The following is a 9,255-nucleotide window of genomic DNA, read 5'->3' as shown; positions in this document are numbered from 1 at the left end:
GATATTTGATACAAGTTTTTTGTTGCCAAACATCCAAATTTCAGGCTGCTATAATAGGTCTATATGGATTCACTCTCTCCGCAGGATTATCCTTAGAATGAGACCAGTTTGACAGCCGATTAAAGCACAACATGTATAATTGGATTAGCAGTGATAATCCAATCCTCGGCTATAATCTGACACCGTCCAGCAACGTTAGCCCTGACAATGAAGTTTCAGCCATGTCGAGGAGCTCTACTTGACATGATTTGGAAGATTAGAATCAATCAGTCATTAGTCCTGATTTAATATGTGCAGTGATCCTAATCATTGGCAGACTCTAAACTTGGCATCGGTCTACTCATTCAGAAGCAATAATGTGACTGTCTAATTTGCTATTTAATTTGTAAGATACACAGGAGCAAAGGATAATTTTCAGTAATGTGTGAGGGTACAATAGAAATGTTTTCTTCGTAGAAACAATGGCGCTGCTGAACAACCATACTTTAGCACCATTATTCTACTTCTAAAATGCATTACATGAGTACACTTGCACAGTTTAAACATACAGACAACATAGTGTGTTGGGAATGCCCTTTTGAATTTTTTTTTTTTGAATAAACAACACTGTCATACTGATCCATGTGGATATATGTGAATGACCATATAATGGATGATCAAGAATTTTGCTGACATCAAATTTTTTATTGTGTTTTTAATTGTGTGTCCAAGTGATCTGATTTAAAAGCCCATTTACCTGGTGATTCATCATGTATGTTGTAGGTGTGGTCTTACAGTTTATCACTCACCTGTGTTCTGTGACGACATCATGGGATCATTTGTTAAATTTACTTGTACACTTTCGAATGACTGTGAAATGTACTCTCTGGCACTGCAGGATGAACATATCTTTTCCATTTGAATAGGTGTTTAATTCGAGTGAAAGGTTGCAGTGATGGATCCATAAATCTTAAATGGCATGTCTGGGTTCATGCAATAACATGTCCACAGCTTTGAGTTAGCTTCAAGTTGCATCAACCGCATGGGAGTCAGACAAATAAGAACTCTGCTTACAAACCCTGCTTTAATCAGGAACAGGTCAACAACAAGTTAGGAAAGTTTGCCTTTGAACTGGTATGGCATGATGCTGTTCAAGGTGGAGTTAAAGTCAATAAACTAGAGTCATGAGTGTGCAACCCTTGAGTTCAGTATTTATTGGCCTGAACCATTCACTGTAGAGGCTTTTACCAACTATTCCCATATCTGCACAGAATTATATAAAGAAGCTCATGTTTGCACCCCATGTGTGTTTTCTAATTAAGTTCAAACCCCCCTGATGAATTATTTTCCACAATCCTGGGTAATCCTTTTGTATCTCTTCACTTTTGTGGGTGGCACCCTGTCAGACCTAGCAATTTCTTATATTTTTAGTTTGCTAACTTTTGAAAAAACAAATGCAAGAGCCATGTTTTGGGTTCTAGAGACTTCCGACAAGCTGAGGGAGATTTGATTGAGGGATGACTGTGTCAGGGTTGGAAGACATTGAGCAAGTAGGAGTCAGCAGGGCTGCAGGCGGTTATATGATAGGACCAATGTTTGTTTGGTTTGGACAGCCTATACATTTTGAGCAGCAGCAGACAGTTTTGAAGTAGTTGAGTAGAGAGGGACAGGGGTACCGTGCAGTGCCTTCTTTTGTAGCCATTAATAACTGAAATTGCATACACCTTAAAGCTGGGGTAGGCAATTTAATTTTGACGTCACTAGGCAAAAATCCCATAGTAAACTTTTAGCATGTTGTCATTCAGTTTCTTCTGAGAGAACATCAGACATTTGCACCTCTGCTAGGCTTTGTTTTCAGGCTTTAAAAAAATCTAGCTCTTGACAGGGGACTTTGGCCAATCACAGGTTATGAGAAAGCAGCTGTTAATCATGCTAATCACTTCTCATGAACCTCAGTCAAACTGTCAAACTAGGCAGCGCTGATCAAATATGAATCAAGATTTTGTCACTGCATTGCCTGTTTCTCGCCTCAAATGCACAGACTCTATAAAATAATGAGTGTAGCTACCTTTAAGTCACCCATCGGTCTGTGGGCTACGGATTTAAAGCCTCGAGTTCAGCATTTTGGCTGCCATGGAACTCACTCCTAGACCTTAGTGACACCTCGCAGTCAGCCTGTTACTCAAGCTTCCCCACCCTTAAATTTGTGTAACTTTAAGTCTTAGTAAAATGTAAACGGGTAAGTTATATAAAAATTCACCCCTGTACAGTTGTCATGAAAATTTAAATTAGATACAGAGACTTCAACAGTTTTTTGCACCAAGCTGTGAACGTTTTTTTTCTGCTGTAAAGTTGGGCATTTTAACATGGGGGGGTCTATGGGGATTGACTCACTTCTAGAGCCAGCCTCAAGTGGCCATTTGAGGAACTGCAGTTTGGCTTCATTTTTCAGCCTCGGAGGTTGTTGCATGCTCAGATGTTTTTATTAGCATATTTCAGTGCACTGTTTAGCTGTAAAATGAGAAAGTTGTGACCTGGCTACTATGTTGAAAACAGTTGACCCAAAGCGAGGCAATGCCCACTGGCTGAAGCAAACTTTATAATTTTACAACTAAACACTCCTGGGCTCTGATTGGTTGTTTTCGTAATCATTCCAAAAGCCATTAGGAGCACTATGAGGAGGCAGAAGACCATGATATTCTAACCCTAACCCTTTTATCTGCCTTATCTACTACCGTCTGGATATGAAAAAAAAGTTTTTGTCATATTTGCTGTAAAAAGTTACCTGCTGTAGTTTTAAGGTATATTTTATGTTTGTTTGGGTCCAGTGTGCACTGGCTTTCGAGATTTTTTTTTTTTAAATTACTGCAACTGATATTTTTTTTTCTATTTATTGTCCAAAATAAAATAAAACCTCCGAATGGACAAAGTAAGATGTTAAAGCTGCTGTTCTGCTGCTTTCCAGAGGAAAACAACATGGTTTCACGGTGCCCAGTTATGCAGATACACAGTAAACACCCATTTGCTATGGAGAGCTAAAGTCTCATGGACTGTTTACTTTGTAACTCAAGCATTGTGACACATGTGATACATTGAAACAGGAGGAAACTTGACACTGAGTTATTACAACCAAATCTGGAGATCTACTGTTGTTTGCATGAGTGTGTTTGTGTCCTTGTCAGAGATGTGGGTGTGTGTTTTCAATAGTGGTTGTGGTATATTTGTGCTAACTAATGTGTTTGTGTCTTTGGTCTATATTTTGAACATTTTTAGTGGATTTCATAATTGAGGCTAAATCTGAAAGCAAACTTTACAATTGTGAATCCACATGGTGATGTAGCAACAAAAGTAGCTTGTCCACAAGAATCTAGACAAATACAGCTGACAGATTTATAGAAAATCTAATCCAAGTGGTCATTTGTCTTCCTCTTATTATTTCACCACAAATGCAGTCAGCTGCCACACTATTTCACTTCTGCAAAATTACTTCAATTAAAAACTGTAAGCTCGGAAAAGTCAAAAAGCAAGCTACTCGGGGAGAGTTTCCTGAGGAAATGAAGAAGATATATCAGAGATGACCATTAACACTTTGTTTGTGATGGTGTCAATGATATGCATTAAGAGCTATACTTGTCTCTGTTTGCAGATATCAGCTGTTTTTCCCGCTTTGCTCTGTACACCAAAGATTAACAAGCAATAAGGTACCTGAATTTAGCCACTTGAAACAGGAACAGTTCTGTATCCTGGCTCTGACTCACTTGAAACTTCTGAAGCCCCATGAAGTAAGCAGTGAGGGTATGGTGTTTATTGGGAAACCGGCCATCTAAATGTGGAAGGGGGAAGGATCCAGATCTTTTAAAGAGATTGACAGGCTGGGGTCACATCTAGCCTCTGTGCAATCAAACACCTCCATCTGGAGAGTGTAACAACCTAGCAGGGTTTTGGAGCGCTCAGCAGCCTTCATTACCCATGCTGGAAACTACTAGGAAACACTGAGGAGAGAGACCAAGAGAAACAGAGGTCCAGTTCCGAACATGGTTTGTTGTGATTGGACATCTGTGCGAGCCACGGATTGTTCAAGCTAAACATCCTGTTAAACTCACAAGCGGGCTCGCATTTGCACATGGTATCAGACAGCTTGGGCGAATGGATGATGTTGAATTTGGAGTTGTTTTATCAGACCTGTGCACTCGGGTGAACGAAAAGGCCAAGCTGTCAACCGATCGCCATCTGGTGATGGGTTGGATCAGAGGAAAAGCGCAGACTTTTGAGCAAATCTGGTAAACCCGAAACAGGTGGTAAAAGCTGCTGATATGACGTAAGGATCTCATGTAGCTGCACTCACTCTCCTTTTATAGTTGAGCCAGGAAGAGCTCAGATTCAAGACACTGCTTTCACGGGTGGATTATGAGACAATGGGCCCCTGGGCACAGAAAGGCCCCACCACCTCTCCTTCATCGGCGCAAGACACAGACTTTGTGTTGGCTTTGCTTTTTTTGCATCTCTTTGTAGTTGTCAGCATCTTTTTGTGGTTTTGTATCTCTTTGTGGTAATTTTGTGTGCCCTTGTGGTTGTTTTGTGATGCTTTGTAATCGTTTTGTATCTCTTTGAGGTCATTTTGTGTCTCTTAGGGGTAGATTTGTATCTCTTTTTGGTTGGATTGTTTTGCTTTGTAGTCGTTTAGTGTCTCTTTGAAGTGATTTTGTGTCTCTGAGGTATGTTTGTGTCTTCTTTGGTCATTTTGTGTCTCTTTGTATTTCTTTGCATCTATTTGTAGTCAAGTGTCTCTTTGAAGTCATTTTGTGTCTCATTGAGGTATCTTTGTGTCTTCTTTGGTCATTTTGTGTCTCTTTGTAGTTGTTTTATGTCTCATTAAAGTTCTTTGCATCTCTTTGTGGTCATCCTGGTTAATACTAGTTAATTTGATACATTTCACAACTGAAGGCCAGAGCGGCCCCTGACACTTTGGGCCCCTGGGCCTGTTTCTGGTAGGCCCGTCAGGTAATCAGTCCATGACTCCTCCTACAATGAAAGGAGCCAGTCAGGTTTTTGGTATCTGGGATGGGACTTGAAGCAGTTATAGCTTAAGATCTCTAAAAAAAAAAAACTTGGTTTCAGCAGTTTGTGACTTTGTGAGTGCTGACTAGAACCTGACACTGACAGTGAAGGTCCTTGTGCACCCCCTAGTGGTGAATCTGAAGTTTTATGTGATTTTTTCTTTTTTTTTTTCTTTTGCTCTGACTTTTCCTTAAAGGAACATACTCTGATATGCAAATTGAAGTCACCCTATGACCTTAGCTTGAGAACACCAGAATAGAAACTGCTGTGACTCCTNGTGAATCTGAAGTTTTATGTGATTTTTTTTTTTTTTTTTTTCTTTTGCTCTGACTTTTCCTTAAAGGAACATACTCTGATATGCAAATCGAAGTCACCCTATGACCTTAGCTTGAGAACACCAGAATAGAAACTGCTGTGACTCCTAAGCTGATTGATTGACAGGTCTCTTCATAAATGGACTAACACTAGACAACAATAAAAACAGTCATTAATGGTTTATAAGTCTATCAGAGGCCCAGTGCAATGGTAAATGGACCTAGCGCCTTTCTAGTCGTCTGACTTACCATACAAGGTGCTACCTGCTACTCAGATTTTTTTTTAACACAATCACACACAAATCGCCATCGGGAGCTATTTCAGGCTCAGTATCCTGCTCAAGGATTCTTCGACATGCTGACTGGAAGAGCTGGGGATCGAACCACTGGTCCTCCGATTAGTGGACGACTCGCTGTACCTTTTGAGCCACAGCTGCCTCGTTAGATATAAATGGCTCATTCTAACATAACAAAAAACACAGTGATTCTTATTTTCAGTTCATTCTCAATTAATAAAAAACACATTTTGAATATTGCATGTTATTTCTACCAAAAGATGCCCCTAAATCCAACTGACTGGACCTTTCAAGGCTTTGTTGTTATTGTTTTTTCGTTTCAGTGTCAGTAAATCATGCCTATAATGTCGAAGACAATGAAATGCTTTCATCATGAAATTAAAATCTTCAGGTATATATACAAATATACCTGCATTTTACACAATCCAAATCTACAACAAAAGTACAGATTGAGCTTTTAATGAACATTATCAGATACCTTTTTTTACACACGCTGCACATTTATGTGCACTTTAGATGCTCTTATCTAGAATAAATGACATTAATACAACATTTAAATATGTTTATTATCCTTAAGTATCACCAGAGTTAACACTGGTGGTTCATGAAGGGTAAACAGGCCCAGTGAATGTGATGTCTTCCATTATTGTAAACTTGATATCATGCCAAGTTATCATAGTGTGGAAACACAGCTGAGAGCACAGATGGACTTGAAAACTTTGCTCTGCGTCACTACACACCAGTTATGTAACTTAAACAAAACTTAAACACTCTCTCTGCAGTGTGATGCTGTGTGGAAACAAACTGCTGACTGTGTTTTAGAAATCTCAAAATCTCTGGTCCACTTTGGAAAGTGGTCAACAGAAACATTAGCTAAAGGTGATTAACTATAAATGAGGTGAAAAATACCAGGTGTGTAAATGGTCCTTTACAGCATGTGTGAGTCCAGGCTGTGTAATTTTGGACTTACAAACCATGAAGAAACTGCACGTACACAAGTCGGTCCTACTGAATAATTATGACAGAACAGAATACTTTGAACTACAATTTACTAATATTAAAATAAAAGTATATAGGTTTAGTTTGTTTGTTGGCTGTACAAAGAGACTGGGCATAAAATCTTGTAAGAAACTCAATAAAAAATAACATCTATTTGGCTTTAAATCACATCACTGGTGGATCCCTTAACAAAATCCCTAATAACACTGATACTAATGTATTTTTATCCACTGCTATTGATAAAGGCTACCAACAGATGAGTTGTATTAGCGCAAATATTTTGACTTCTCATAGGAGGAGAAGCACAGGGCATCTCATGGAAGCATGAATAAGCCATGGTAAAATTCCAGGGCACTCGATCCGGCACACCAAAAAAACAACAACACAACAGATGTTATTTATTACACCTGTGTTAGACATATAAACATGTTTTCTGTGAGAACAGTCAGTTAAGCAGTGTTGGGGAGTAGTGAACTCAGGGGCATAAATATAGACAGTGCAGGCAGGGCGGTTGCACTGGGACCCATGGGGTGAGTGGGCCTTCCAACTATATGTTGGACAGAAAACAGACCCTTGATTGATTGCTACCATAGAAATATGTTTGAATTCAAAGAAAAAATTGCCATTTGCTATATGTGCCTTTGAAAAGTCAAACCCATCTCCATCATGTGTTTCTTATCTGTTTTTATAATAGCCAGTAGCAATCTATAACAAAATACGTTATAAAATATATGGTAGCTCTCCATAAACTATAAAAAACTTAACAATTAAATTAATAATACCTCATTTCCATTGGTATTTTTGTCATATATATATATTTAATCATCATCATTTGATCATGTAACGATAAGATTATACAGCAGCTAGTTTAGGTGCATAACCCAGGCCTGTTGTAACTCCTTGAGTGAACTTCATGCAATTAAACTGGTAGTTTAACTACATTTTGCAGTAGCTTGCTGGATGGTGAACCACATTAATATTTGCATCGCGATTCAAGTAGTTAAATGACTTTTTTTTTGTTGACATTTTTGGGTAACTTCTGTAACTACAGACAGTTTTGGGCCATATGTGGAAAGGAAAGTTGTAGTTTTTTTTAACCATTGCTTTTGTACTGTAATTAAACCCTCTTTGACCACAATTAGTCAGAAGCACTTATTATTGCTATTCATTAACAAATGTTCTGAGATGTTGTTGCATGCTGTTTTAGAAGTTACCTAGCTAACTGAGTAATCCTGTTCGATGCAATACCTCCACATGGACTCTGGAAAGCAGGTGTCTGACTGATGAACATTGTATACAAAACCAAAGCTGACATTCCTTGCACTTTCCCATTAATAGTGGAGATTTTTTATTTTTCTATTTTTTGTTACCTGTGAACAAGTGGGCCCTTTTTGCAGATATCTGTACATTACAGATGAACCAACAGTAAGCTTACTTGTGATTAAGTTGGTTATCTCTGCTAGCAAGGCCTTTTCCTACAGGCATGGCTTCTTCTGCACTTAGTGCCCCCAGTGGTGTCTCTCCATTTTGTAAGTATCCAACCACTAGATGGCAGTGTTGTTGCAACAATGTGACCATGAGACCATATTAACAATAAAATGGACTTCACTTCCTTACTTGTATGCTCAAAGGAATTATTATCATAAAACAGCTTAATGCTAATGTAATCATTCACATGACTAATCATAATGATCATAATGATGATGATAATTGCTGATATCTACAGGTATCTGACTTGGCTTGCCACAAAAATAAGCTTTTTTACAATAGTTTTTTTTTCTTTTACCTCTATAATTTGGTCTAATACAGTTATTGAGTTATTTATTTTGAATTCATTAATTTTCATTTTGTTGCATTTTTCTGAATGTTCCCATGAAGCACTTTTGCCAACAGTTGGTTTTATAGTACTCAGTACATTTGAATCGACTTGGCTTTTCATCACCTCAAACTAGGTTTAAACATACTTTTCAAGAGAGAGACCATGGCTAAGAAGGCAGCATAAAAAAACAAGTTGCAACAATGAATACAAACAACAATAACAGACTAAGAAAAAGGTCACACATTACAAAATAATATACAAAATATCCAGATAATATGCAATAAGTGTGGACAAAATCCACTTTTGTATATTCTTTAGACAAAATGTACAACCTCTGAATCCCTTTACACTTTATTAGCCTGGCTGTAATTTTAAAGTTGGGAAAGATCAATGGGAACAAGGTGGAGCAACTATAAGAAGCTGGAGATGAAATAACAGATTTAAATGCACTATTTAGTTCCAGTCTTGGCATGAATTATGGGCCTCAACTGTATCCTCAAATAGTTTTTCATATACATTTCTAGGTGATGTCTGGTCACAGCTCATATCAGGCCATCATCATGCTCACAGAGCATCCAGTGGTTCTGTCTACAAAGGCTGGGGCCCAAAGGTTTGGGTGCTGTCTTCCAGCTGAGCAGCAGGTTTATGGCTGCCGTGCTATCTCTTCATTCTTATTGCATGAAAGTTTCTAAACTCAGCACCCCAGAGGCAACATCCTGTGTGCAAAGTGGAAGCTTGTGGGGTAAGTGCTAAGTAAATCCAGGGTGTTGTCAACACGATTACTTCTGGT

This window comes from Epinephelus moara, chromosome 9 (genome assembly GCF_006386435.1).
Source record: "Epinephelus moara isolate mb chromosome 9, YSFRI_EMoa_1.0, whole genome shotgun sequence".
Classification (NCBI taxonomy): Eukaryota; Metazoa; Chordata; class Actinopteri; order Perciformes; family Serranidae; genus Epinephelus; species Epinephelus moara.
Note: the sequence above shows the minus strand (reverse complement) of the source record.